Raw genomic sequence first — 18,807 nt, forward strand, 5'->3', positions numbered from 1 at the left:
TTATACATTTTTGAGAAGTTCATAGCAAGACGGATCATATGATTTATAATTATATAGGGTGTTTCATTTGAAAAAACATAACTTTAGTTCATATTTTTAAAAATATTTTTTTTGTAGAAAAACAGACTACGCCACTGTATTCTACCTAAAAGACTCTGTAGCTCAGAAACGAAGAGGGTTATGAAAGTTTTGATTACAGCATCTTCCGTTTGACAAAAAAGTGTGACAAGTTTGTGCAAATCGTATCCTCCCATCTTTACTAATAACGGAGATACCATATGATTTCAACCAAAATAGGACACCCTATGTACACAAATTTACAAATTTGTTCGCATTTCTTATTGAATTCAAAAAGCAAGTATTTTTAAAACAAAGAAATTGGCAGTTATTTTCAAAACTTTTAGATTTGAATCTAAATTATCATCATAATATATTTTTGTGTATAAAACATATATTACAAAAATGTCCTTAAAATTTATGAACAGGATGAAATAAAAGATATCTCTATTTTATTATTTTTATTTTTTTAATGTTTTGTACGTTTATTTAAAAAAAATGTAAATAAATTAGGTCCGCCACTGTCATTTATACAGGTAAATTCGTTCCATATAAACCTGCGTCCAGAACTTTCAGCAGGAATTCCAGCCGCAACGCGGTTCCTGATAAATTCATACTTTGCAGAAACATGTCGCAGTCGGCAATTATTTTAATGGTCCCACTGGATTTATTATCTTGGAAAATTCTGCAAAATAAAAAAAACGTCATACTAGAGTGGGTTTTCTATTTTCCAAGCCATTAAAGAGACACAAATACCATTAAAATATAGTTTTCCAAAAAAAGTTTGGTAAATTATTAGAAAATATATATGAATTATAACTTTTTTAATGCCCTTAAATAAAAAAATTTGCGACTCTTGACCAAGCGATTTTGTCAAAATATGTCATACGATTGAAAAAAAAACGACGTCAAAGACGGCTGGGAAATGAGAATCGATGATAATTTTGTCGAGGTCAAGCCCTAGACGTCATTTACTTGGCCAGTACTCTGCCTTATTTTTTAATGGCGCTTAGTGCCAGTTGGTCTTAAGAGGGTTGTAATTTATGTTTATATTCAGTAAAAATGATTTTAAATTATTTAAAATTCGAGAAAAAGATAATTTTTCGGAAATACATATATTTGTATTTGGAAACGTTCTATCATTTTCTAATATTTTTATAATTAGTGTTAATTTTTGACAAGTTCTATGCCAATTTTTAGTGAACGACGTCCAAATATTGATCTCGCCAAAATGATCATCGATTGTCATTCGCCAGCCGTTTTTTTTTCGATCATGGGGTATTTTTTATCAAATTTTTGATATAAAATAAAGAGAGGAAGAAGAATATATCCTGTCGGAAACAGAGCGTTTTGGGCCAGTATTTACTTGTCTAATCAGAGAAGTCAATCGAGAAGCATGTAAGACCTCTACAGGGTTGTTCACCACATACGACACGGAGTATTGTAGCTAAAGGATTAGATTTTTACAAATTGTAAGTTTTGGGTTCGTTGAAGGACTATTAGAGCTACAATTTAAAAATATTTTTACAAGATACAGAGTACACCCTGTATATTATTACATTTTTAGTTTCTACGATTAAAATAAAGGTAAATTTGATTAAGGTTTATCACAGTTAAACCTTACCGTTTTTGAAATATTTAGGTTTTTGTCAAAATACAGTAATAATTTTAATACTTATTTCTCTAAGCGTAGTTAAGTTTTTTAAACCAAACATTGTACTGAAGTATTTCTATTTACTGAGTTTCGTGTTGCAATAATAAAAATTATACTACCTTATACAGAGTGTCTAAAAATTTATTGTAAATAATTACTAGCTTTAAACGGCAATAACTTGTTTAATTTAAATGAAACACCCTCTATATTTTACGAGAATCAGATGCACAATTTAATTGTCTATCAAAATTTATTATACCATTTTCTACCTATCTCTTCAAGTTTCCGTAGAAAATGCATTTTCTTGTAATTTTGAACTCATTTATCGATATACCCATGGAATACTGACATTTTAGATTATTTTTAAAGATGTACCAAATTTTTAAAGATTACAGATACTAATATTGTCGATATAGTTCGATTATTTCATTAAAAAATAACAAAAAAACTGTTTAATTACTTGTTAAGAGGATCTATCAATATGATTCCACTATTCAAACTACATTAATTGACTGTTTGCGTTGATTAATAATAATTGCTCCAAATACTAAAAACTGAATTTTGTATGTATATACACAGTGTGGTAAAAAGTAACACATTAAAAATTATATTTAATTTTTTGACAAATGCTTATTTATAACAACAGAGACGTTCATTTTCAACTTATTATTATATTGATTTCTGATTCAAATCGACATTTATTTAGAATAATTTATTAACGAACACAATTAAGTATGTATTTAATTAGTATTTGGGCGGAAATAATGGTGGTATATTTAATTAATGGTATACCCTTTTATAAAGATTTAAATAGTTTTCTTTTTGCATACAAATGGGCATGTACATTTTGTACATTTGTTGTTTTAAAAACAATCTGAAATGTCAATATTCCATGGGTATATTGATAAATGAGGTCTAAATTATAAGAAAATGCATTTTCTACGAAAACTTGAAGGGATAGGTAAAAAATGGTCTAATACAATTTAATAGACAATTAAGTTGTGCATCTGATTCTTTTAAAATATACAGGGCGTTCCATTTAAATTAAACAAGTTATTGCCGTTTAAAGCTAGAAATTATTTAAAATAAATTTTGAGACACTCAGTATGAGGTAGTATTATTTTTATTATTGCAACACAATAACTGATCAATAAATAAACTTCAGTAAATATTTAGTATTAAAAACTTTGATATCCTTGAAGAAATGAAGCCTTAAAATTTTTACTGCAATTTCACAAAATTGAAAATATTTCAAAAACGGTAAGGTTAAAGTGTAATAAATCTTAATCAAATTTACCTTTATTTTAATCGTAGAAACTAAAAATGTAATGATATACAGGGTATTCCATTTAAAAAATACAACTTTAATATTTTTTATTTATTTGGGACACTCTATATCATGTAAAAATATTTTTAAATTGTAGCTCTAATAGTCCTTCAACGAACCCAAAACACAAGACAATTTGCAAAAATCTAATCGTTTAGCTATAATACTCCGTGTCGTATGTGGTGAACAACCCTGTAGAACTTACAAGACATCATTTTATAGCTACAAAATTTTAAAAATGTCTCTTCATCATCATCATTTTCAGCTTAGTCAACCATTTTCAATTATGGTGTAGCCTCCCTCACATATTTAGATACTCTCTTTGTAGTTGGGCCATTTTTGTTGTCTACTGTTGGCTATGCAAGCCCAAGTTATCCTTGCTAATTTCCCAATATCATGGTCCCATCTCAGGTTCGGTCTTCCTCTAGGTCTCGTAGCTCCTCGTGGGTACAATGCTGTAATTTTTGTAGTCCATCTGTCGTCCGTTCTTCTTGCCCTGTGTCCTGCCCATTGCCATTTGCGGAATTTGACTCTGTGGATGACATCTATTACCTGGGTCTTTTGTCGTATCCACTCTATTCTTCTACAGTCTCTCTTAGTTATTCCCAGCATATTTCGTTCCAATGAGCGTTGTGCAACCTACTTTTTTTTATGATGTCCGTTTTAAGTGTCTAGTTTTCGCATGCATATGTCATGACTGGTAGTCCACATTGGTCCAATGTTTTCTTCTTTAGATAGAGTGGCATTCTAGATTTAAATATGATTGGGTTTCTTTCGTAAGTACTGGGTGGCCAACTAAGAATGGACGCCGGCTGTATCTCAGAAACTACTTATCCTATAACTTTGGGAAAAAAATTCTAATAAGAAAATCGACCAAGAGAAATGGCTGGAAATTATTTTCAAGTTCGAAAAATGTCCGCTAGGGGGCGTTTCTCTGATAGCCAATCAGAAAACAGGGCTTTTCTCAAAAATATGCAGGTGAACAGGTATTTTAAATATTACTATTATAATCATCGAGAAATTTGTAATTTTTTTGATATAGAGTGTTTTGCTCTAACTCATAAAATAAAGTGGTGGGGGAAGGTTAAACTGCCTTTTATTAAAATAAGGATAACTCTGATTTAGGTTAACCGATTTAAACAAACTAGCGCTCGTTTAAAAGAGCTTTTCTTCCTTAATGATCTTCAGTATAAATTTTGTTTCCATAATTTTTTTCGTGGTAGCTAGAGGGCGCTGTTTGACATCATAACAGATTTTGCATTAAAAATTTAAATAGGAGGCTATATTTCTCTTTGCACAGTTAAATAGAGCACAAAATTTCCAAAATATCAGAGCAAACCGCAACTTTCTATCTTGTCTCTAACCGGAGATATTAAGACAACAAATTATGTCAGGCTGCCGCTTAGGATTATATAGTCTAAAAATTATAATAGTAGGCTAGTAAACAAAAAGAGGTAAATTGGTTAGATACGTCAAAATATCAAAACATTTAAGTTCAGTTTTCATGCATCCGAATTTCGGGCGCATTTTTTTGAAAAATTTTCTTAAAGATGACGTCATAAATTTTTTAACGTTATTATCGTCCATCCAAATAATTTTTACGAATTTTTTGGTTAATTATACATAGGTAGTTCTCAGATTATAATAGCCTAAGAGCTGACGACATATTTAGAGAACATATTTTAGGCAAGCTAGAATAACTTAAAATGTATAGTTTATTAACTGGTGAACCCAGAATCCTAAGTCTGGCTGGGGGGTTGGGGGTATTTCGCTACTGCGCAATCCCTAACATTTGCAAAAAAATAAATCCAAAAAACATTCTTTAGGCAACTTGAAATTTGTTTATTCTTAAATTTTAGAATCTATTTAACCTAGAAATAAGTATGCCAGACTTTTTTTTCGGGTTTAAAGTGTAACCAGACCATTCCAAATATGTTTAATTATTATACCTAGAAAACATACTTTAGGCATTCTAAAATTTTTACAGCGTGTTTATTAGATGATATTAAAAAATATGTGTTAATTGCCAGACGAATTCAATGGGATTTAATACTTGCCAGACGCGAATAAAGATTTTAAATGAGCGCGACAAAAAAGTCTTATGAGTATCTATAAGCGCGAGAAAGATAGTTTATTGAGACCCGGTCGGCAGCTGATGCGGCTGACGTAACGGTATTTTGGGGTACTTTTCATAAAAAAATTTATATTAAAATTTTCATAAAATTTTCATAAAAACAATTTTTTGCGGTTTCATTTCAATTATTTGCAGGCTTTTATTTTATAGATTATTTTGATTATTTTGTTGGAGTTAAGTGGTACAAATAGATATTTTAGTAACTACTAATTTCGCTACTAACTAAATCACAATGGATAAAAGCCATTTAAGTTGTGTAGTTTGTGAAAAAGTTACTAGTGACAAAGTTATTGTTTTTGATGAAGGCAGATTGCAAAAATGCAAAGAATTTTTAAAAGCGCGCCAACAACATGGCTTAAAATATAAACAAGTGGTTTTACCAGAAAACGTAGTCCCGACAAAAGGGTACCATGTATAGTGCTAAAAAAATAAGTATTCTGGAATTTTATTAAAGTACCATTGTTAATCTTCCTAAATAGATTCAAAAGTAAGTAGAAGTGCTTTACTTTTGTGCTTAGGCGTTAAAATGACTTTTTTATATTGTCAATCAGGTCGCAAAAATTAATAATAATATAATATGTCACAAAAGTATAATAATAATTATACTTTTGTGACGTTTGAAAAAAATATTTTTTATATTATGCTAATTTTTAAATAATTATTCGTCTTCTTATTCTTTCAGATACAAAATACTTAAATTCTTCTTATTGAAAGGATTTCAATCATACATTTTTATTAAAAAATGTTTCTTTTTATTTATTCAATATTAGTAAGTTTTTTTTACGACTCCAAAATGCTGTTACGTCAGCCGCATCGGCTGCCGACCGGGTCTCAATAAACTATCTTTCTCGGGCTTATAGATACTCATATGACTTTCTTATCGTGCCTCATTTAAAATCTTTATTCGCGTCTGGCAAGTATTAAATCCCATTGAATTCGTCTGGCAATTAACACATATTTTTTAATATCATCTAATAAACACGCTGTAAAAATTTTAGAATGCCTAAAGTATGTTTTCTAAGTATAATAATTAAACATATTTGGAATGGTCTGGTTACACTTTAAACCCGAAAAAAAAGTCTGGCATACTTATTTCTAGGTTAAATAGATGCTAAAATTTAAGAATAAACAAATTTCAAGTTGCCTAAAGAATGTTTTTTGGATTTATTTTTTTGCAAATGTTAGGGGTTGCGCAGTAGCGAAATACCCCCAACCCGCCAGCCAGACTTAGGATTCTGGGTTCACCAGTTAATAAACTATACATTTTAAGTTATTCTAGCTTGCCTAAAATATGTTCTCTAAATATGTCGTCAGCTCTTAGGCTATAATGTCCAAAAGTCGGATAATCAATAATTTTATTAAAATTTCTAGGAATTTTGTGCCGCCATATTGCTTCTAACAGACCAATTTTCACGGCCAAATTTCGTATAGCCGGCAACTAGGGGTTTATTTCATGTAACGTCATTTAGCTATTAATCCAAGTTCGTCCTTAATTTCACTTGTTTTCATGTTGTTTGTGGTATTTATTATTATATTATAAAGTTTATGTCGTTTGGGTCACTTCTCATATAGCTCCGAAAGTGCGAATGTTAACAATATGCACTACTGTTCCAAATCAACCCTGGATGCAATTAGTTTAGCACCAAGACCGTTGGTCGATACATGTTTAGGCAGGAATTCTAGGATGTCGAATGATTATCTGAATGAAGTGAACTATCCATAATTTCTAAGAGATGAATTGCCAATTTGTTAGGGGATCCATCATAATGAAATTGCATTTGTCGCAATTTCATCAGCATGAATGCAGTTGGTGTAGATGATGCAGTTGATGCAGTTGTGTCGCTTATTTTGTAACCAATTTACCTCTTTTTGTTTCCTAGCCTACTACTATAATTTTTAGACCATATAGTCCTAAGCGGCAGCCTAACATGATTTGTTCTCTTAATATCTCCGGTTAGAGAGAAGATAGAAAGTTACGGTTTGCACTGATATTTTGGAAATTTTGTGCTCTATTTAACTGTGCAAAGAGATGTGCAAGCAAATATAGCCACCTATTTAAATTTTTAATGCAAAAGCGCAATATCTGTTATGGTGTTAAACAGCGCCCTCTACCTACTACGAAAAAAAATATAGAAACAAAATTTACACTGGAGATCGTTAAGGAAAAAAATCTCTTTTAAACGAGCCCTAGTTTGTTTAAATCGGGTAACCCAAACCAGAGTTATCCCTATTTTAATAAAAGCAAGTTTAACCTTCCCCCACCACTTTATTTGATGAGATAGAGCAAAAAACTCTATATCAAAAAAATTACAAATTTCTCGATGATTACAATAGTAATATTTAATATACCTGTTCACCTGCATATTTTTGAGAAAAACCCTGTTTTCTGATTGGCTATCAGAAAAACGCCCCCTAGCGGACATTTTTCGAACTTGAAAATAATTTCCAGCGATTTCTCTTGGTCGATTTACTCATTAGACTTTTTTTTCCCAAAGTTATACGATAAGTAGTTTCTGAGATACAGCCGGCGTCCATCCTTAGTTGGCCACCCAATACTCCATGCTAACTTAATACTGTCTCTTAAAATAAAAAAAAGTAATAAATAAAAATTTCTTAAAATTATTTACATATCGCCTTTATATACCATATTTTTTAGGGGCATGTTTAAATATTCTGCATTTACATTTCCCTAAAACTAAAACCAATAAAAATATTTTATTGTCTTATACTGAATATATACAATATTGTCGTTTTTATTGGATACGTTTGAGTGGATCCTTTCGACGACAACTAAATACTGTATTGGGCTAACAAAACGATAAAATTCTAGAGAGATACTCCGAAGAAATACGTCAATCCATTACTGGGACATAAAAGTAAGCTTGTTCATAAAACGGCTGCCTCAGAATTATATCCTTATATCGGAATAAGATGAAGTAAAATGGGACTTTATATGTGCACGAATGAGACATTTCAGAAAGAAAAAAAAAATAGTAAAAACATAACGATAGAAGATAAAAATATAAAATACAAAAATAATACAGAGAAAAAAGAATTTGTAAAGGTGATTTTGCAAAAATTTGAAACCATTCTTTAGTGACCAATCTATATCACCAACAACCAACTACACGTTGACGCTCTAATGCAATAATAAAATCTACCGGGCGCGTCTTGAAAGTGGCTCGCCTCTATAACTTTTTTATTTTTTCAGATAAAAAACGATATTCGGTATGTTAGTAAGTATATGACAAATCGGGATTGATTGACGTATTTAATTGTTTTTGGTCACTTCCTGTTTCACCGGAAATGACTACAACTTTGAAATGTTCATGTTCCTATTTACAATGTTTATTTTAATTAAGTTAGTTTTGTTTAGGTGTTCTTTTTTGTTTTGTTTTTATTATTTTTTTATTTATTTGATATTTTATATGTTTTGGGTTACATATTCTGTGGTGCAATAATAAATAATACTATATAAAAATTAATTTGATAATGTTATTTCTAACCTAAAATATGAGTGCATATTATTCAGATTAGTATATATAAGTATTGAAATATGTAGGTGTAATAGGGGGTCCGGTAAAATTTTTGCACACAGGCCCGTGAGTCTGTTGTTACGCCACTGGCATAGGTCCTCCGGTTCCGACATATTTAGGTGCTCGCTGTTCCAGGATCTTTATCGCAGAGTCTGCAGCAAAGACTTCCTTGATACAGGTTGAACTTGTTCACGTAACACTTTACAGTCATGTGTCCTGTTAAGAGGCCTGTTGTAATCCGCACTTTATTCCTGCTAAGCTTTAGTAGTTCTTTTGCGGTTTTCGAGCTGGGTCCTTGGATAAAGGCCTTACCGTGCATGTGCCCCTGTCTGTTTCTCCAGTGGACATTCTGTTTTTCCCTGATCCAGAGTTTTAGTGCACTACCGGCCATACATTTGGTATTCTCAGTACTGGCTCTGGCCTAAGATGGGATGCCGACGATCCTTGCCTAGCTAGCTCATAGGCTTTTTCGTTGCAGACAATTTAAGCTTCATTCATAACCTCGCAATTAGTGGAATATATTAGTGGTTTCAATTACACTTTATACTTTTTAGTTTACGAGCATTCACAATGTTTAAAAAACACAATTAAAATTAATAGAATATCCTAGCAACAGCTTGCGATAATCAGTTGTATCCATAGAAAGAGCCTAATATTTAGCTTATAAAACAATCAACGTTTGATTTCTAACCACAATTTCTCTTGACGGAAGGTAATCAAAGGCCAAAATGACATTTCTCGCAAATTTTGAAGTATAATTAGTGGAAAAGTTAAAAGTTTGATAACTTTTTCTACTAATTAAAAATGTCTACCAGTAATTTTGACGTTCTGAATGTTTACATTGAAATTAAAGGAACAAACTTCTGCGGTAATTAAAACCACTAATTTATTCCACTAATTGCGAGGTTCTGAATGAAGCTTAAAACTAGTGATGAGTGATGAGTTTTAATCATCTGCTTCTTACATGGTTGGCAAAACGCGTATCTATTTCTAAAATCCTCTAATACACATCCTCATACATCCTCTAATCATATTCCTAAAATCCTCTAATCTTGGCAACTATTTCAATCATTGTTGATCACTCCGTATAAAAACAAATATATTCGTTATTTTTTATTATACCATTTCTATGGCATAAAAAAATTGTCAAATAATTGATACAAACAGTTGGGAAAAAGCCTCGCATCTACCTGAACCCCACAAAGTTCATAAATTTTCATCGTTGACGTTGTTTGTGCCCGACTGGCATTTGTAATGAGGGTTGCGCGTCTCTTCGGTCTATCTGTCTCCCTTAACGTTACGGACACTTTTGCCACCGAACTGACATCGGTCCTGACCGCCTATTTTTGGCTCTAGCTTTGGTAACCCTACACTAGTTCCAATTAATTTAAGATCAGAGATGTTCGGTAGGCGTAGGTAGGGTAGTAAGGCAGAATAATATATACTTTACGCCGAGGGTGAAAGAGATTTAAAATTTATTTACCTCGAGTGACAAGTTGTATATGCTGTTGTCACCGTTTGAGATTTCTATATTAAGAGTCCATTTCATTAGTCCGAAAAAGTAGCAATATTAGCGTTCGGCATTTAACGTTTTATGTAAAACTGGCTACGTATTTTTACACAAATAAAGAAAGAAATTAAAGAAAAAGGATTATACTATATCCGTATTGTAGCACATTTTTAGATATTAACTTCTTTATTTTTAAGATTTTGATGGTCAAACATCAACGAAATATTTCTTATGTTTGGAGTAAATTTTCTCGAAAATAAAGACATAATTTAAAATTCCGTTATAATACGGAGATAGATTGAAGTTTTGTGATTACAGTGATATATTATTTATATGGTTTTGTAATAAATTGCTAGCTATTTTATGGCAAATACTGAAGTTGTGCAAACCTTAATCAAGCCTTAATCAAAGCACGTGTGTTTGAAATTTTGAGCGTGGCTTAACACGACAAGATCGGGCTAAGCCTTAAGCGGCCCACAAACGATCAATATTATTGCGCAATATTTCATATTGTGCAATAATATTGACCGTTTAGGGTTTACATTGAAAGGTTGCACTATATATTGTGTCAATCAAAAACAGTTTGATTTTTATTGTGCAATAGTGATTAGTTTGTATCGTGTGTGGATAATATTGCACAATAGTTCAGTATATTTTTGTTTTCTCTGCGTGTTTGTCTCGCTGCTCGGCTCTATTTAGAATATTTAGATCAATGGTTTGTCAGCAAATATGGGATCAAAAGCAAAAGAGGAAGAAAGACGATTTATTTTAGAAGTCATCGAAATGTACCATTTTTGCCAGCTTTATGGAATACAAAAAGCAAAGAATATAACAACAGAAATAAAAAAATGAACAGTATGATGAACTACTAGGAAAATATAAGGAAAAATACACAGACGCTAATAGAAAACAATTGATAAGCAATTGCAGCTTGTTTTTTCTTATCCATCTCAACCAAAGTGCAAAACGAAACTAGTTATTGAACAAATTTATTGTACTGTTTGGAGATAACTAACAATATTATTGGGCAATATTATTGCGCAAATATATTGATTGTCTGTGGGCCCCTTTGAGGCTGAGAACATAGTGGAGCGACGAGGAGAGCGGCGAGCAAGCAGCGCGACGTCGCGTTCAAAACAAACCTGTGAAGACAAGTACGCGTGAACATAGTAGAGCGATCTGCTCGAGCGGTTAGTTCGAGCGGCGAGATCGATTCAAATTATTTTGTTTTCGTCGCTTTGTCGCGCTGTTGAAAACGATGGATTTCCAAAAATTAATAGATTTAGTGTTGGTAAAAGAGTTTTGTTTGGACAAAAAGATAGTAATCACCATAACCGGTATATTTTAGATAGTTATCTCTCCGGGTTTTGAAAATTTCATGTTGTAGTGTACAAATTTCATATACATTGTAGTGTACAAATTTCATGTACATTGTAGTGTACAAATTTCATGTACACTACATCTTTTCGTTTGTAAAAAATGTTTGCGACACTACTGTCCAGAATTTTAGTTGCTGTTAACATTTTAAATAATAAATAAGCAAATGAAACTAATAAAGTTGCAAGTACCTCGCTATTCCTCGCCGCTCTATGTTTTAGCACCTCGAGGCTCGATCGACGCGATATCGCGCTGCTTGCTCGCCGCTCTCCTCGTCGCGCCACTATGTTTTTAGCCTTAAGCCCATACATTATCAAATTGCGCAACAAAGCGATGCGCAACGTTGCATTGCACGACTGATTCAGCGGTCCATACACTATCAAACAAGTTGCGCAACAAAGCGATGCGCAACATTCCGTTGCACAACTGTAGTAACAACACTTAGTAAAATTTTGATCAAACTTTTTATTAAAAGTTGTGCATGGTTTGAGAAACAATCATGTCCTCAATTGCCATTGCGTCAATTATTATCGTATATAGGTAGATGATGTTGACAGACGCTGAGGAATAACTGCGAATGCATATTCTGTGGGGCTGTAATGTTCTACAAGCAGAGGTTTACGCCATAAAGAAAGCGTTGTATACGAGAGCAGGGCCGTTCCTGGCGAGCGTGCAGTGCGTGCATGCACGTAGGCGCAACATTTTGGGGGCGCAAAATCAAAGGGTCAATCAGTACTTTGTAACAAAAACCCGATACGCTTTCTTGCCAATAAACAAATACTTAAACCATCATAGGATAAAGTTTGCTTAGCGTCTTTTTTACGTTGGCCGCACCGAATAAACAAGTCTAGGGCAATCTGTCGGCAACACATTGATCTCATCTATTTATTTTTCATTTTATTCATTTTATGGAAAGCACTGTTCATTAAAATGTTGTATCCTATCTTATAGGGCTTGTTTGTCTCTACAATTTCCTGTCTCACAATGTACTGTTTGTGTCGGGGAAGGGATCATAGATTCATAGTTGTCGGTTTTCGAAAGAAATCAGTACATGTATATTATTTCGTATATTTTTCATTTTATTGATTTTGTGGAAAGCACTGTTCATTAAAATGTTGTATTCTATGTTATAGGGCTTGTTTCTCTCTACAATTTCCTGTTTCACAATGTACTGTTTGTGTCGGGGAAGAGATCATAGTTTCATAGTTGTCGATTTTCGAAAGAAATCACTACATGTATATTATTTCGTATATTTTGTATTTTATTGATATTATGGAAAGCACTGTTCATTAAAATGTTGTATCCTATGTTATAGAGCTCGTTTCTCTCTACAATTTCCTGTCTCACAATGTACTGTTTGTGTCGGAGAAGGGATCATAGTTTCATAGTTATCAATTTTCGAAAGAAATCAGTACATGTATATTATTTCGTATATTTTTTATTTTATTGATACTATGGAAAGCACTGTTTATTAAAATGTTGTATCCTATGTTATAGGGCTTGTTTGTTTCTACAATTTCCTGTCTCACAATGTACTGTTTGTGTCGAGGAAGGGATCATAGGTGCATAGTTGTCGATTTTCGAAAGAAATCAGTATATGTATATTATTTCGTATTTTTTTCATTTTATTGATTTTATGGAAAGCACTGTTCATGAAAATGTTGATCCTATGTTATACGGCTTGTTTCTCTCTACAATTTCCTGTCTCACAATGTATTGTTTGTGTCGGGGAAGGGATCATAGTTTCATAGTTGTCGATTTTCAAAAGAAATCAGTACATGTATATTATTTCGTATATTTTGTATTTTATTGATTTTATGGAAAGCACTGTTCATTATAATATTGTATCCTATGTTATAGGGCTTGTTTCTCTCTACAATTTCCTGTCTCACAATGTACTCTGTTTGTGTCGGGGAAGGGATCATAGTTTTATAGTTGTCGATTTTCGAAAGAAATCAGTACATGTATATTATTTCGTATTTTTTTCATTTTATTGATTTTATGGAAAGCACTGTTCATGAAAATGTTGATCCTATGTTATACGGCTTGTTTCTCTCTACAATTTCCTGTCTCACAAAGTACCGTTTGTGTCCGGGAAGGGTTCATAGTTTCATAGTTGTCGATTTTCAAAAGAAATCAGTACATGTGTATTATTTCCGAATTTTAGTTTATTGTTTTTATGTATTACATTTAAAATGGGTCAATTTTTTTCTTTAGGGTACTATTTTTGTTACTAAATATTTGTGGTTTTGTTTGTTTTATTTATTTAATAAATGTTTTTATACTTTAATTAGAATAGTTTTTAATTACATTTCTAATTACATATTGCTCGTTTGTCGCAGAATATAAATTCTTTAAATTTTTGAGATTTAGATTAAAATATATAATTTATTTAAATATAAAAAGGGCGCCCCAAAGAATGCTGCACGTAGGCGCCAGATACCCCAGGAACGGGCCTGTACGAAAGAAAATTGCTGATAAATCAATAGGGGATATCGCGATATACTCTGACAGCTTAGGCGCTATAAGAAGTATCACCATGCAATCAGTGAGATCGAAAACTGTGATGGAATGCCGAGAAGCACTGTCCTGGCTGCGTCAAGGCGGGCGTGGCCACAGCAATGTGGTGGGCAATCAAGAAGCATACAGACTCGCCAAAGAGAGGGCCAGGGGAGAGGCCGTGACAGATGACCCACCACTTGTGACAATCAACACACTGAAGAAAGCTATAGGAACTGCCATCAAAGCCAAGCAGCAAGAGATGTGGCAACGCCGTGAGGGCTGCGCTACAGCTCGAAGACTATGGCCAGTGGTAGATAGCAAAAAGACAAAACAACTACTAGAGCACAAAAAGAACCTAGTACGCATAATTGTAGGTATCGTCACTGGAAACTGCCCCACGGGGATAAACCTCGTGAGATAGAAGATTTCCAGTGACGACTACTCTGCAGAGAATGCTGAGAGGATAAAGAAATCATAGCGCACCTGCCACTGTCCGGCACTGAAATACCAACGCTTTAAAACTTTAGGGCAAGGTTTTTTGGAGGGACTGGAGGAAGCAGCAGAAGCCAACATCAGCGACATCGGAAACTTTGCAAAGAGCTGGAAGTGTTTTAACGCAAAGGAAGAATGAGAGGAAGGTTTGGTACAACAATACAGGGGTATCGCAATGGGCCCAAGGCTTCCAAATGAGGGATCAAACATGATTCCAAACCCCACCAACCTAACCTAATCCTAACATATTTCAAATGAATCTAAAAATAAGCATGTAAATAATGTTCCACTACAAATATTATCGTTACAACGCAAGGCATTAAACCTGTCAATATCGTCACATTTAACCCCTGCAAAGCTCGTATAACGTTCAAACCACACCGTAACGTATGGATCCCATACAGCCGAGGGCTCTAGAGTGTCGCGTTGGAGATTATTAGAGGTTGTCATCCTAGAGACGTCTCCTTGCAAGAAAAATGGATGGCGCCACCGAGGAGGGATCAAACTCGATTACAAAGACGCGAAAGCGAAGGAGGAGCGTAACGTGACAGCTTACGTGAGCGGGATTGTATCCGTCTTGCTCTATGAACTAAATAAATAATTAACCGGTACGTTGGGGATCTCGTTAAATAAGATACAATGTGTCAGCGAAATCTGGGCGAAAGTTGATTTATAATAATATTAAATGGATTTGAAATTATTAGTTCTTAATTTATCTACAAGATGCGTCTACTGTGTGTGTTTTTTTTCTCCTCAGCTTAAAGCCGGTTTTAGCGACTAAGTCGGGATAATTCTTATCAACGACCTAATCGCGGTTCAACACAGTGTGAACGATAGAACAGCTAGAAAGAATTGTGGACTTCTGCATGGTGGAGATGATTCTTTCCGGGTTGTGAAGTTGAAGATTCTTAAGGCTTTGAACAAGGTTTACGTCTACTAGGCCATTACAGGTAAGTATTATTGGTAATATAAAAGTCTTGCTCAAATCGTATATGGCTTTTAGTTCTTGTGCCAGTGCTTAATATTTTGTGATTTTCTCTTTTCTTGCATTTTTTATATTTTCGTCTAGTGGTATTGTGATGTCCAGCAGGTAAGCATGTTTTTGTTTTTTATAGAAGACTACTATATCAGGTCTATTATGCTGCACAGTACGATCTGTGATGATGTCAGTATCCCAGTATACTTTTACGTTTTCGGTTTCTATTATTTTTTCCGGTAAGTATCTGTAGTATGGTGTAATTTCATTTAAAAGATTTTCTTTTTTGCAGATTTCTTGGTGTAGAATACCAGCCACCCGGTTGTGCCTGTCTAGATAATGCCGCGGTGCAAGATAGGTACATCCAGAGAGATGTGTTGGATTGTTTCCGGAAAGGCATTGCATAGTCGGCATCTGTCATTAGGTAAGTCCTTTTTGGCTATTATTTTTAGGAAATTTTTAGTTGGTATTTGCTGGTCTTGTATAGCTATAATAAATCCTTCAGTCTCAGCTCTGAGAAAACGTAAATACAGATTTCGGTCAACGTCGGGGTTATATAAGTTGGATGGATATCTTCCGTGCAAGACTTTCCCTTTCCACTCTTCGGTTAGTTCCTCAGCACCCCTAGTACCTGCAGGTAATCCTTGATCTGCTAAGTTTAAAGGTGTGAAACTCCTGTCGGCGGTCTTAATAGCTGAAAGGAAAGGGTCATTTGATTGGTCAAAGTAATGCTGCAGACTTCTGATGTGCTTTTCATGCATAGCAATAAGACTAATAATTCCTCTTCCACCTTTGTCCCTTGGCATGTAGAGTCTAATGGTTGAAGCATGGGGGTGGTGCATTCGGTGCCTTGTCATTGATGTTCTGACTTTCCTATCGAGAGATTCCAGGTCGGTTTGTGACCATTTTAGAACTCCGAATGTATTAAGAATTACAGGTGCTGCCCACACATTGATCGCAGCTATTTTATTCTTCGCATGAAGCTCTGCTCCCAAGACTTTACAAACCTTCTTCATAAATGCATCCTCTGTAGTCTTCTTTATTACTCCATCATCAATTTTTAGAGCTTGATGGATATCAAAATATTTGTAGGTTTCACCCAGATGTAACGGTGAGAATTTTATGTCGGTAGTTAAAATAATCTCGTTAGATTCTTGGATTTTCCTTTCTTTACAGTGCAAGAATGCACATCTTTCCATACCGAATCCATATGAACAGCTTGGCTGAAGGATGCTACAAGTTCCATTTGCCCTTTAAGTTGTTCTGGGTTGCTCGCGTAACATTTTAAATCATCCATGTAAAGCAAGTGGGAAATCTTTACTTGAGGATTATTCTTCACAGCATAGTCATATTTGCTAGACTTAAGCATGAAACTTAGTGGGTTTATGGCCATGCAAAACATTAATGAACTTAAGCTATCACCTTGGAATATCCCTCTTCGGACTTTTAATGGTTTGCTTTGATAGCTGTCCCCTGAGGAAGTAACGAGAAGAGATGTTTGCCATTGCTGCATTAAATATTGAAGAGTTCTGACTATTGAGATATCTATCTTGTAGATCTCTAGAATTTTAAGTAGCCATGAGTGTGGTACAGAGTCGAACGCTTTCTTGTAATCGATCCAAGCGATAGATATGTTTCTTTGGTTTTTATATGCTTGCTTTCCGATTACATTATCAATTATAAGCCACTCTGTACTTCCTCTAGACCCTTTTCGGCTGCCATTTTGTTCTCTTGCCAGTATATGGTGATTTCTTAGGTGTTTTGATATTGATTTTTCGAATACAGACGTGAAAATTTTATATATGACTTGTAGGCAAGTTATTGGCCTGAAGTTTTTGGGATCATCAATAAATTTATTTTTAGGTATCATATGCGTGATGCCCATGGTGAAAAAAGCAGGTATTGTTTCAGCGGGATATTTTATTGCTTGGGTCAATTGTATTGCCAAGACTGCATGGATATTTGTGAGGTGCTTCCACCAGTATGCCTGGATTTTATCAATTCCGGGTGCTTTCCAGTTTCCTAGTGAGCTAACGGCCTGTTTAATATCGTTCTCTGTTATCTGGATTTCCTTCATTTTAGGTAAATCTTGCGTGCGGTGTATTCCTTCTTTAATCCAGTAAGCATCTTGATGTTCTTGCTCATTTCCCCAGATGTTATTCCAGAAGTGATACATTTCATCAGCTTTAACTAGCGTCCTATCTGGTTCTTCTTTTTGGGTGCTCAGTGCTCTGAAAAACAACTTCTGGTTGGTAATAAATTGTTTATTTTGTTTGCGCCGTTTTTCACTCTCATTGTATCGTCGCAAACGACATCCTAATGCAGCTATTTTTTGTTTCAGGTTGTCCATGAATTCTCTTAGAATACGAACGGAACCAGCTTACAATTTATTTTGTCGGATTATGTCGTTTACTATTCGTTTGGTTCTGTTCGACTTTTGTTATTATTATGAAATCTAATTTACTGTATTCTCATACTTGCTTTTGTATATAATATATTGCGATTTCCTAATATGCAGGTATTTCTTAGTATACATACTATTAAGAAGGTGAGTTTTGTTGATGTAAATTATAACTGTTTATATACTTATAATTAATTTATTTTTGTTTCTTAAAATATTTTGACTGGCGGGTATTGTTTGCTTCCTTTCTAGCTAGATCATTTGCTTTTTTATTGCCTTCTATCCCATGGTGAGCGGACATCCAGAGTAAGAGGACTTTATTTTCTTTGCCTAATTTGTTGAGCTTCTGTAGACATCCTTTGACCAACTTCGAATTAATAGTTACTGAGTTGTTCGCGCTTAGTGCTGCTTGACTATCAGATAAGATGTATATTTCCTGTTTTCGATAGTTCCTATTTAAGACAAATTGTACCGATCTTTCGATAGCGTAGATTTCTGCTTGAAGGATGCTGGGGTAGGGGTGCCCATTTACAAATTTACTTATGGTGCTAATACCTAAGCTATAGTTAGGAGATCCTAGTAATTACAAAAAAAATTAGAGCTACAATTTAAAAATATTTTTACAAGGTATAGAGTGTCCCAAATAAAAAATATCAAAGTTGTGTTTTTTAAATAGAACACCCTGTTTATTATTACATTTTTAGTTTCTACGATTAAAATAAAAATCTAAAATGTCAATATTCCATTGGTATATTGACAAATGAGGTCTAAATTATAAGAAAGACAATTAAATTGAGCATCTGATTTTCATAAAATATGCAGGGTATTCCATTTAAATTAA

This window comes from Sitophilus oryzae, unplaced genomic scaffold (genome assembly GCF_002938485.1).
Source record: "Sitophilus oryzae breed Bouriz unplaced genomic scaffold, Soryzae_2.0 scaffold_173_pilon_pilon, whole genome shotgun sequence".
NCBI classification, from domain to species: domain Eukaryota; kingdom Metazoa; phylum Arthropoda; class Insecta; order Coleoptera; family Curculionidae; genus Sitophilus; species Sitophilus oryzae.